The sequence below is a fragment of the Panthera pardus genome, unplaced genomic scaffold (genome assembly GCF_024362965.1).
Source record: "Panthera pardus isolate Hobbes unplaced genomic scaffold, ASM2436296v1 HiC_scaffold_6, whole genome shotgun sequence".
Lineage (NCBI taxonomy): Eukaryota > Metazoa > Chordata > Mammalia > Carnivora > Felidae > Panthera > Panthera pardus.
The window spans coordinates 100,214,931-100,225,032 of NW_026526991.1; positions in this window are offsets into that span (position 1 = coordinate 100,214,931).

A 10,102-nucleotide genomic window follows, 5' to 3' on the forward strand; every position below is an offset into this window, starting at 1 on the left:
TACTGGGAGTGTATAGAGCAATATATTCCCAGTATGAGGATTAGTCCTATTCCTAGTGCAAGAGACGGTCCCTGGCCTCCAGGCGGCTACAGATAAGGGAGAGACGGATGGATGGTGAACAGAACACTGATCTATACGTCATACATATAACAAATGAGCCAAGAGCCACGGGAGCTCTTTGGGGGGACTAATAGCTACATGAAGGAGACAGGGAAGCTGCATAGAGGAGGTGAGCTTTGTACTGGGACTTTAAGGATGAGTAGGAGTTTGCAGCGCAGAAAAGGAGGAAAGGGCATTTCTGGAGGAGGGAACAGCGTCGACAAAGACCCAGAGAAGTGGAGAAGCATGTTTAAAAGAAAGGGGGAGGAGCACCTGGGTGGTTCCATCAGTGAAGCTCCTTCAACTCAGGTCATGATCTCACGGTCCTGATCTCATGGTCCTGAGTTCGAGCCCTGCATTGGGCTTATTGGGCTCATGGGGCTTGCAATGCCTGATGTGGGGCTCAAACTTATGACCATGAGATCATGACCTGAGCTGAAATCAAGAGCCAGATGCTTAACCCACTGGGCCACCCAGGCGCCCGTAACAGATACCACTCTTATTCTGCCCAATACTGTCACTATTGGATATGCCCATGTCCCTCACTAGACTCCAAGCTCATTGAGAGCTGGCCCCAGCCTAGGGCCTGGCACAGGACTGGCATCCAGTATCTGTGGGGTTGAACTGCATTGATTCTCTAGAGGATCCAGATGGAATCGAGTTGTGGGTAGACTCGCCTACTGTCATCTCTCTACCTCTGCTCAAAGGAACCACCTTTGTTTTTTAAATAACTGGGATTCTGTCCTAACTTCAGTTTGGCATTCCTGCTCCATGACTGTAGCTTCAGCATTTCCTCGCTGCTTCTTCTAAAGGTTTCTGTCTCATTAGGACAAACATACCATGTAAGTTTCACCTTGCACATCACTCCTGATGGGTTAGTACTGGCCGCCCTAGCATATTATGCCAAGAAGGATTCTGTGGATGATGAGGACTCAGAAGAAAGAGCCCTATGATGGCTTAGCAACATTTGCCATGTGAGGAGGCACGGCTCCCTCTGCCTTCTGTTTATCAGATACTTTTCTTACATGAAGCCCAGACTGGGGCACTGTGAGAGTCTGGAGCCTTTCCCTCTGGTGGAAGCCGAGGGAGGAGAGGGAGCAGAAGAGGAGCTGAGGGCTCCAAAGGTATGTTTATCTTCTTGAAGTTTCCTAGAGCAGTCAAGGGTCTGTGCTCTTAGTGTGCCCTCTCCTGCGCTTGACGTGATCAGTCCCCAGAGCTGGCTGTGGACTCTTAGCAAGACCAATAGGGCCTCGTGGCTCGGGATGCCCAGCAGTTTCCTCAGCAGGTGAACCTAAGGCAATGGCCCTGAGTTCCCCATGTGTGGGAATGTTCCCAATTCCTCTCTCCTCCTAGGCAGCCGAGGCTTCAAGAATGACAACAGTGTATCAACATGTAGAGATATTTTATTTCTCCTCTATCTTTGCTGCATTGCACCTGGGGGCCATGGTCTCCTCTAGTGGCATCCCCCCGAAATGCTATGAGATTTGACTTGGCTTCTGGGGCCAGGAGTGGACAGGCCCCCAAGCCCCGCCCTTTTCCACTTGAATAGGACCCATGTGGTCTTGCAATCCAACAGTCCTCCTCATGCAAGAACACTGGCTAATGACCTTGACAGATAGCCCCATTATCAGTCTCTACCTGATAACCTCCAGTAATGCTGCTTCTAGATTCTGTGCCTTTGTTCAAGTGGTTTTGATTAGTGGAGGTGTGCTCACTTCCTCCAAGCCCCCTTCCTCCCAGGAATCACCTGATTTCCTCCCTCAGGTCTATACTGACAGTGGGTCTCCACCTCTTCGGCCCAGGGTAACTCAAAAGTACTTGTAATTGTGAAATTTAAGGCTCTCATTGGTCTTTGCAAATGCTCTCCACGTTAGAACAGCCTGGCTCCCTGCCATAGTCAGTTTCTAGCTCTGTGACCCTCATTGCTTCGTCCAAGGTTACAGCCAGTCCTTGCTCTTGGACCGTATATTTTGAGGCTTATTTGCCCAGGATGGCTGACTGTCTCGTCCCATATCATTATTTTACATGTTGCCCAGTCCAGGAAGATGGGCAGATATTTTACTCTTTGAGTAGAGGCCAGCACCACAGTCCTAAATCATTAGTTCTAATTTAAGTTGACAACCTGATTTTCAGGAAGTTCTTTCTCATCTCTGACCCAAATACCTCCAGCTCAAGCTGAAGATAATTTCCTCATACTTTGGGAACTATCCTTCTCTGTATCATGAACCCCTTTTTGGATAATTGAGCCACAATCTGGGTCATCTCAGAGACCATCCTTTAGAGACCTTAATTCTCAGTTTGGGTTCGTGTAGACAGGCACATAGGTCTGAGGCACCTAGGTCTGGTGCCAGGCACTGTGCTGGATGCCCAGTGTAGTTGATTGATCAACATTCTCTTACTACAACCCAGTGGAAACAGGTACTACTGGTATTATCCCATTTGATAGATGCAAGGTTGAGTCTTGGAGGTAAAGTAACTTGGCTAAGGTCACAAAGCCAGCACACGGAACACTTGGGATCCAATCCCCACATCTAACAAGGCTTTAGAGCCGGGAATCGGTCCAACCACTAGCCTCCGAACAGGAGATCTTTGTGAGCATTTAGGACAGATACCTTCCTCTGACCTGGCTCCCATTTTACATTGGTCCCCACCCTAGTCTTGCATTAATCCTTTCTATCTGCCTAAATGACCTTCGGTCATAGCCCTACACCTGCCTTAATGGTCTTTGTTCCCTGTCAGTGTCTTTGTTCAAAGGCAAGCCCTTCACAAAGGCTTCTGGGGCAAGAGGACTTGACTTTTCTAGGTCTCCATCCTTATATGTAAAATGAGGATAATAATATTAAATTTTAGGATCATTATAATAATAACAGCTAACATTTTAATAAAGCAATTACTATAAGCAGGCATAATTAAGCACTTGACATGTTTCACTTTATTTAATCTTTACAAAAACTCTATAAGTTAGATATTATCCTCCTAGGACACATGAAGAAACAGGCTAAGAGAGGTTATGTAACACACTTCAGATGACTAAGTTAGCAAGAAGAAAAGCCAGGATTTGCTCTCATGTTTTTGCCTCACACCGAAGCTGGCACTTTTAGCCCCTGTCCTATGGGAAAATAAATGGGCTGCTCTGTGTATGTAGCTTGCCATGTGACAAGATAAACAAGGAAAATGGACTGTCTTGTTTCAACCCTGAAGGTCACCTCAGCATTCAAAGGAACAGAAATCTAACCCCCGAAGCCTTGAGAAGTAACCTTGGTCTTTGCTAAAGGCTGTTGACCTGGAGCCTAGGGTCTTGCAGCCTACCACATGGCAACAATTCCTTAAAAAAAGGTCTTTGCACATCATTCCCTGTCCCCCAAAGATCCCTTCTCATCTGTTCAAACCTCTCCCCCGCCCCAGCTCCATTCCTTTTCCTTTATAAAGCCATCCATTGTCACCTTCCCTTGTGCAGCTCGGTCCACCCTTCCGCTCAATAAAACCAAAGATTTTTCTGAAAACCTACCATTCTCAAAAGGGGGTAGTAAACCCATATACAAATTGAATAGGATTGTCCTTGGCATGCTGGGCACTGAATGCGTGTCCAGGGGAGGTGGAAGGAAACCCTAAGTGGCTGAGGACACAATGAAAAGGGGATTTAGAAATTGACTTTCTTCCTAGGTCCCTCATTCCACCCCTTTTCTTTCCCCTCCTTCGGTACCTGGGGGAGTGGAGAGGAAATAGAATTATCCCACTCTCCTTACTCATCATTTGACTCAATGTTGCATGTTGTGCAAGACCCAGATGAACCCCCCACCCGACCTTCCCCACCTCTCCAGTCCACAGTACCCTTTCCTACCTTTGATTCCTGTTGCTTTCATTCCCTTACCATTTGTCTTGGTTTCAGTGTCATCAACCTTTCCACGGTGGTGTCTCATCTCCTAAACTAGGCTGTAAGTTCCTTGAAAGTAGGACCTTGCCTCTCCGTTGAGCGCAGCAACATGCTGGGCACACACAGTGATGGAACTTGAAAAAGATATTGTCAAAGATTTGCTAGGGAGGTGGCTGTGAAATACTGGTTAAAAGAGATCTCTGAAGTTTGCATCGTGGCTCCATCACTGTGGATCGTCCCTGGGTTTTTATGCCTCTGTGGCTCTCTGTCATCTGAGAGCACATTGCCACACTCCCTCTGGGCTTGGCCTGGTGATTTGCTTTGGCCAATAGAGTGGCAGAAGTGACGACTTACTGGTTTCCAGTCTTGGGCCTCAAAAGGCTTTGTGTGCTTTCATTCTCTCGGACCCTTCCCACCATCATGAGAACAAGCTCAGGGTAGCTTTCTGGAAGACGAGAGACCATGCAGAGGAGACCCAAGTCATCTCAGCTGAGGCTGGTCAGGCAGAATATATTGACCCATGGCCACAAATGCATGAGTGAGCCCAGCTGAGGTGAGCCTTGCTTGGCCCAAATCAGCAGAACCTCCTAGCTGACCAATAGACTCACTCGCAAAAGTAATTATTATTAGCCTGTTAGTAGAGGTTTTGTGGATGTTTGTTATGCAGCATCAATGTGGCAATAGCAAGCTGACACAACCACTTACTGGCTCTGTGACCTGGGGCAAGCTATTTAATCTCCATGTGCCTCAACTTCCTTATCTGTAAGATGGGGATGCAGCAGAGTTTTCCCTTCCATGGATTGCTTCAGATGAAGAGCTGCATTACTTACTCAAGTGTCTGCCCCTTCCCCTGGGGCAGCCTATGTCTGATAACCAGCTGATGTGGAAGTATAAAGTTCTGGCCCCCTTGTTCCGATTTGGGACAACCTGCCTGGCCATCCCAGCTCCAGAGGTGTCTGTGGGATCAACTAAGGCTTTTGTTGCAATTGTGTCATTGCCCTACCTCTCCCTCTGCCCAGTCCTGCTTCATTTGCCCTCTGCAAGGGTTGAAGCCAAGAGTGCTTCCAATAAACTTCATCTATTCATAGCTTCATCTTAGAGGCTGATTTCCCGGAGCTCACCAATGACAGAGGCTGCAAGTGACCACGTAGTGAGTTCTGGCCAATGGGTGAAAGCAAAACATGGCAGTTTTCTGAGATGTTCTTAAGACTGCTATCTTCAAACTTTGTACTCGTTACCACTACCAAAACAATTTTGGACAACTATATACATCCTTGCATAGTTTTTAGGTCTAAACTTTTTCCTTATGTTAAAAATTTTTTGGGGGCGCCTTGGTGGCTTGGTCGGTTAAGCGTCTGACTTCGGCTCAGGTCATGATCTCACAGTCCGTGAGTTCGAGCCCCGCGTTGGGCTCTGTGCTGACAGCTCAGAGCCTGGAGCCTGTTTCGGATTCTGTGTTTCCCTCGCTCTCTGCCCCTCCCCTGTTCATGCTCTGTCTCTCTCTGTCTCAAAAATAAATAAATGTTAAAAAAAAATTAAAAAAAATTTTTTTAAATGTTTTTATTCATTTTTGAGAGACAAAGAGATATAGAGTGCTAACAGGGGAGGGGCAGAGAGAGAGAGAGGGAGACACAGAATCTGAAGCAGGCTCCAGGCTCTGAGCTGTCAGCACAGAGCCTGGCACAGGGCTTGAACCCATGAACTGTGAGATCATGACCTGAGCTGAAGTTGGACGCTTAACCAACTGAGCCACCCAGGCGTCCCTTCCTTATAGTTTTAAATGTAATTTTTAGCATATTATATTAACATTAAAAAATTCTTCATTTTTTACTTAACTTAGAGAATTCTAAAATCAAAAAATTTTTTAATGTTTATTTTATTTTTGAGAAAGAGAGAGAGACAGAGCATGAGCAGGGGAGGGGCAGAGAGAGAGAGATAGAGAGAGAGAGAATCCAAAGCAGGCTCCAGGCTCCGAGGTGTCAGCACAGAGCCCCATGTGGGGCTCGAACCCACGAACCGTGAGATCATGACCTGAGCCGAAGTCAGATGCTTAACTGACTGAGCCACCCAGGCACCCCCTAAAATTTTTTAAAAGTTGCAAAATGATATGATAACTTCTTGTATACGCTTTCCTTGGATTCATCAATTATCAACATTTTGCCCTGTTTGCTCTCTGCCATAGTCTACACATCGTTAGAATCATTAGTACAAACTTGATCAAAGCAGAAATATATTTCAAATACACATTACACTTAAAAATTTGTTGGACTTGTACTTCCCCAGAGAGATGTCCAGAGCTTTCCCTGACCTTAAATTTTTTCAGAGAGGCAGCCTCATGCAGTTTAGCTCATGAATGTAGTCAGCAGCCTGGATTAGAAGCCTGGTTCTGTCACTTATTAGCTGTCTGGCCTTGGGTAAGTTATTGAATCTCTCTGTGCTTCAATATCTCCATAATAGTAATACCTATCTCATATGGTTGTGAGAAGGACCCAATGAGTTAATATCATAAGGTGCTTAGAACTTTACCGGATACATTGTAAGTGCAATTTATGTTTATGATATAGATAAAATGCACCAATGGACAAATAATTATTTATTGCTAGAATAATTAGAGTTAAGAACAGATTAACATGAAGAAGAAAATATGTATTACCAGTAAATTGGAAGCTTACAAAAATAATGATTGTTGTTGAATACGTTATTTATAGGAGATCACATCACAGATGTTATTAAATTAATCTAACAAAAACATGGTAGGAATAAAGGGTCCCAGAAGTGACTGATAACTTATAGCAAGCAGGAGACATGTACACAAATTAAAAAAAAGAAAAGAAAAGAAAAAAAATATGACTTTTCATTATCCAATAATTTGGGGGGCAAAAGTTAATGAAAATTTTTTTTGTACAAGTCAGTAAATGTTTACAAAAATATGAAACACTAGGGGCGCCTGGGTGGTTCAGTCGATTGAGTCCAATTTCAGCTCAGGTCATGATCTGACGGTTCAATGAGTTCTAGCCCCACGTCAGGTTCTGTGCTGACAGCTTGGAGCCTGGAGCCTGCTTCAGATTCTGTGTCTCCCTTTCTCTGCCCCTCCCCTGCTCATTCTCTGTCCCTCTCTCTCTCAAAAATAAATAAACATTAAAAAATATTTTAAAAATATGTGGAACACTTAAAGTGCCTCTGATACATGTTCTTTTTCTTTAAAGCTGTCATGTTCATCTGTTGAAAGTAAATGTGAAACTTTTCACTTCCTCCTCCTTGAAGTCATGCAAATGTACAAAGGAGAACAGACCCAGACAGGATGGCTGAGGACGCTGGCCACACTCTTTCTAACTGCTGACTGCACATTGAGGGCACTGAGTAAGCTTCCTAGTGGGTCGACATTGCCCAGATCCTTTTTGGGAATCACGAATAGTTTTCAGATGGATAGATAAGGCATGGAGCTCTGTCATGAGTTTGTCACCTGCATGATATGATACCTTTAGTATTTCATTTCTTTGTGTCCAAGGGATTCTCCCTCGGGACATGGGCATTCTTGAACAATTTGGGGGGCATGGAAATTAACACCACCTTTCTGCTGCTCCACTCTATGCTATATCTGAATCCAGAACATCCCAACATGAACCATAATATCTTCCTTCTTTTTCTTTAAGTAGGTTCCACACCCAGCATGGAGCCCAATGCTGGGCTTGAACTCACGACTCTGAGATCAAGACCTGAACTGAAGTCAAGGGTGGGATGCTTAACTGACTGAGTCATCAAGGTACCCCATAATATCTTTCTTCTTTTAATGTTTATTAATTTTTGAGAGAGAGAGAGAGAGAGAGAGAGAGAGAGAGAGAAAGAGCGGGGGAGGGGCAGAGAGAGAGGGGGACAAGAGAATCTGAAACGGGCTCTGCACTGAAAGCAGCAAGCCCAATGTGGGGCCTGAAACATGTGAGACCTATCACAGGTTTGTGGTGATTTGATTACAGGGAGTCTCACCCTATTTCGGCATTTTTTTTGTTTGGGGCCACAAAACTTTTACACTCTAAGCATTGGATCTTAAATTCAGGAGGGATGACAGCCTCAGGCTGAAGTGTTTGACACCTTTTTCCTCTTTTAGACAAAATTATTTTTAGCAGTAACCCTGAAATGAAGTAATTACATTTCATGCCTGCTCTTACTAGACAAAAGGGGTCCAACTTGGAATCTGCCCTCCTTTTCAGTTTGAATTTTTAAACACAAATAAAAAATCCAAGGAAACAGGTAAAATAACTCAATTTATTCCTTTTGTCTTTACATCCTTAGCGCTGTCATTGTTTCCTTTGAATCTCCTGTTTAAACCAGAGATAAGTAGTGTGCCCAGATGGATGGGCTGACCTAGCATGAAGGGCCATCCCACTGGAAAGGGGCATGCGTGGCTGAATTGGAAGTCGAGGGGACCACCGTGTAACTGGAGTTTCCGGAATGAAATTCTCTGTAGAAGATAATGTTTCTTCTTATTTTTTGCAAGTTTATTTATTTATTTTGAGAGAGAGAGGGAGGGAGAGAGAGAGTGGGGGAGTACAGTGGGGGAGGGGCAGAGAGAGAGAGGGAGAGAGAATCTTAAGCAGGCTTCATGCCCAGCATGGAGCCTGACGTGGGCCTCGATCTCACAAACCGTGAGCCAAAATCAAGAGTTGGATACTTAAGCAACTGAGCCACCCACGTGCCCTGAATATAATGTTTCTTAAAGATATGCTATGAAAATATGCTAATATCTATTATTGAAAGCCAATGGCAACCACAGCATTAGTTTAGATTTATTTGTTTATTATTATTATTTTAATGTTTATTTATTTTTGAGAGAGACAGAGACAGAATGTGAGTGGGTTAGGGGCAGAGAGAGAAGGTGACACAGAATCCGAAGCAGGCTCCAGGCTCTGAGCTGTCAGCACAGAGCCCGACATGGGGCTCAAACTCAGGAGCTGTGGGATCATGACCTGAGCCGAAGTCAGATGCTCAACCAACTGAGCCACCCAGGCGCCCCTAGATTTAGAACTTAGACCAACAAGATATATTTTCGGGAAGGAATATTTTGTTACTGATGTCGTCTAGAATTGCTGGTTGAGGTGATAATAAAGAGCAGCTGGCTTTTGGTTGATTACTGTTTTAAAATTCTCGATAGACAGTGCACCCCTTTGCCTCCCCTTGGTGGCAGGGTGACAGTTTCCACTACCCTGCTTTTGTGCGCAGTTGATGAGAGGTCTACCTTTCGTTTATAAAGTGGCAAAACAGTGCCTCATGCCAACAGGCAGGTGGGACAAGAGAATTGGCAGAGGCCTTGACTGTAGGCAGAAATATCTCAGGAAGAAGGTGACAGAATATGAGCTGGTGGCAATGAATTGCCCTTCCAATGGTGCTGAGTACCTGTTGGCAGATTTAATGACCTCTGTTTTACACAGCTGCCAACACAAGCCCTTGGCCCCCTTTTCCTTGTCTCTGTCTCTATCCTGCAATCCCGATGCAGATACTGCCCTCCTTGACCATGAGGCAGAGGGACTGACCTGTAGGGCTGGCAGAGTGGGAAGCAGCCTGGGACCCCAGGACTCCATTAAGAGCCCTCATATCTCCAGACTTTACTCAAGTGAGAGATAAATGAGATTCCATGCTTTCTGGGGTTTCTAGCACTTCCAGGGGTCAGGAAAGGCCCTGACATTTAAGGGACCTAATATTTAAAGGATGAATGGGTGTTTTTGGAGTAAAAAAGAAGAGTGAAGAGAATTTCCAGGAGTAGGAAGTTCATGTAGGAAAGTCAGGAGCCTAGAGACAGCATGGCTAATTTAAGGAATGGAAAGGAGCTCAAGGTGGGGAAACTCAAAGTTCAAGGGGATTTGGGGGGTCTTGAGAAGGAACTCCGGAAGAATGGCAAATGATTTGTCTGTGTTTGTTAGCCTCACCTAACATCCCAGTTGGGGAGCTCTGCTGTTCTAGGAGGTTCTCAGAGGCCAAACCAAGAAATCCAGGGCCCTGCCCTCCCAGGGTTGCCCCAGGCAACTTCTATTAGTAAAGAATCCTGTTTATTACCATGTGACTCACAGGCACCTGTGGTTTCCATGGTTGCCACCCACAATGAAGCATAAGTCCATTCCTAGAGGGTGGGGTTTG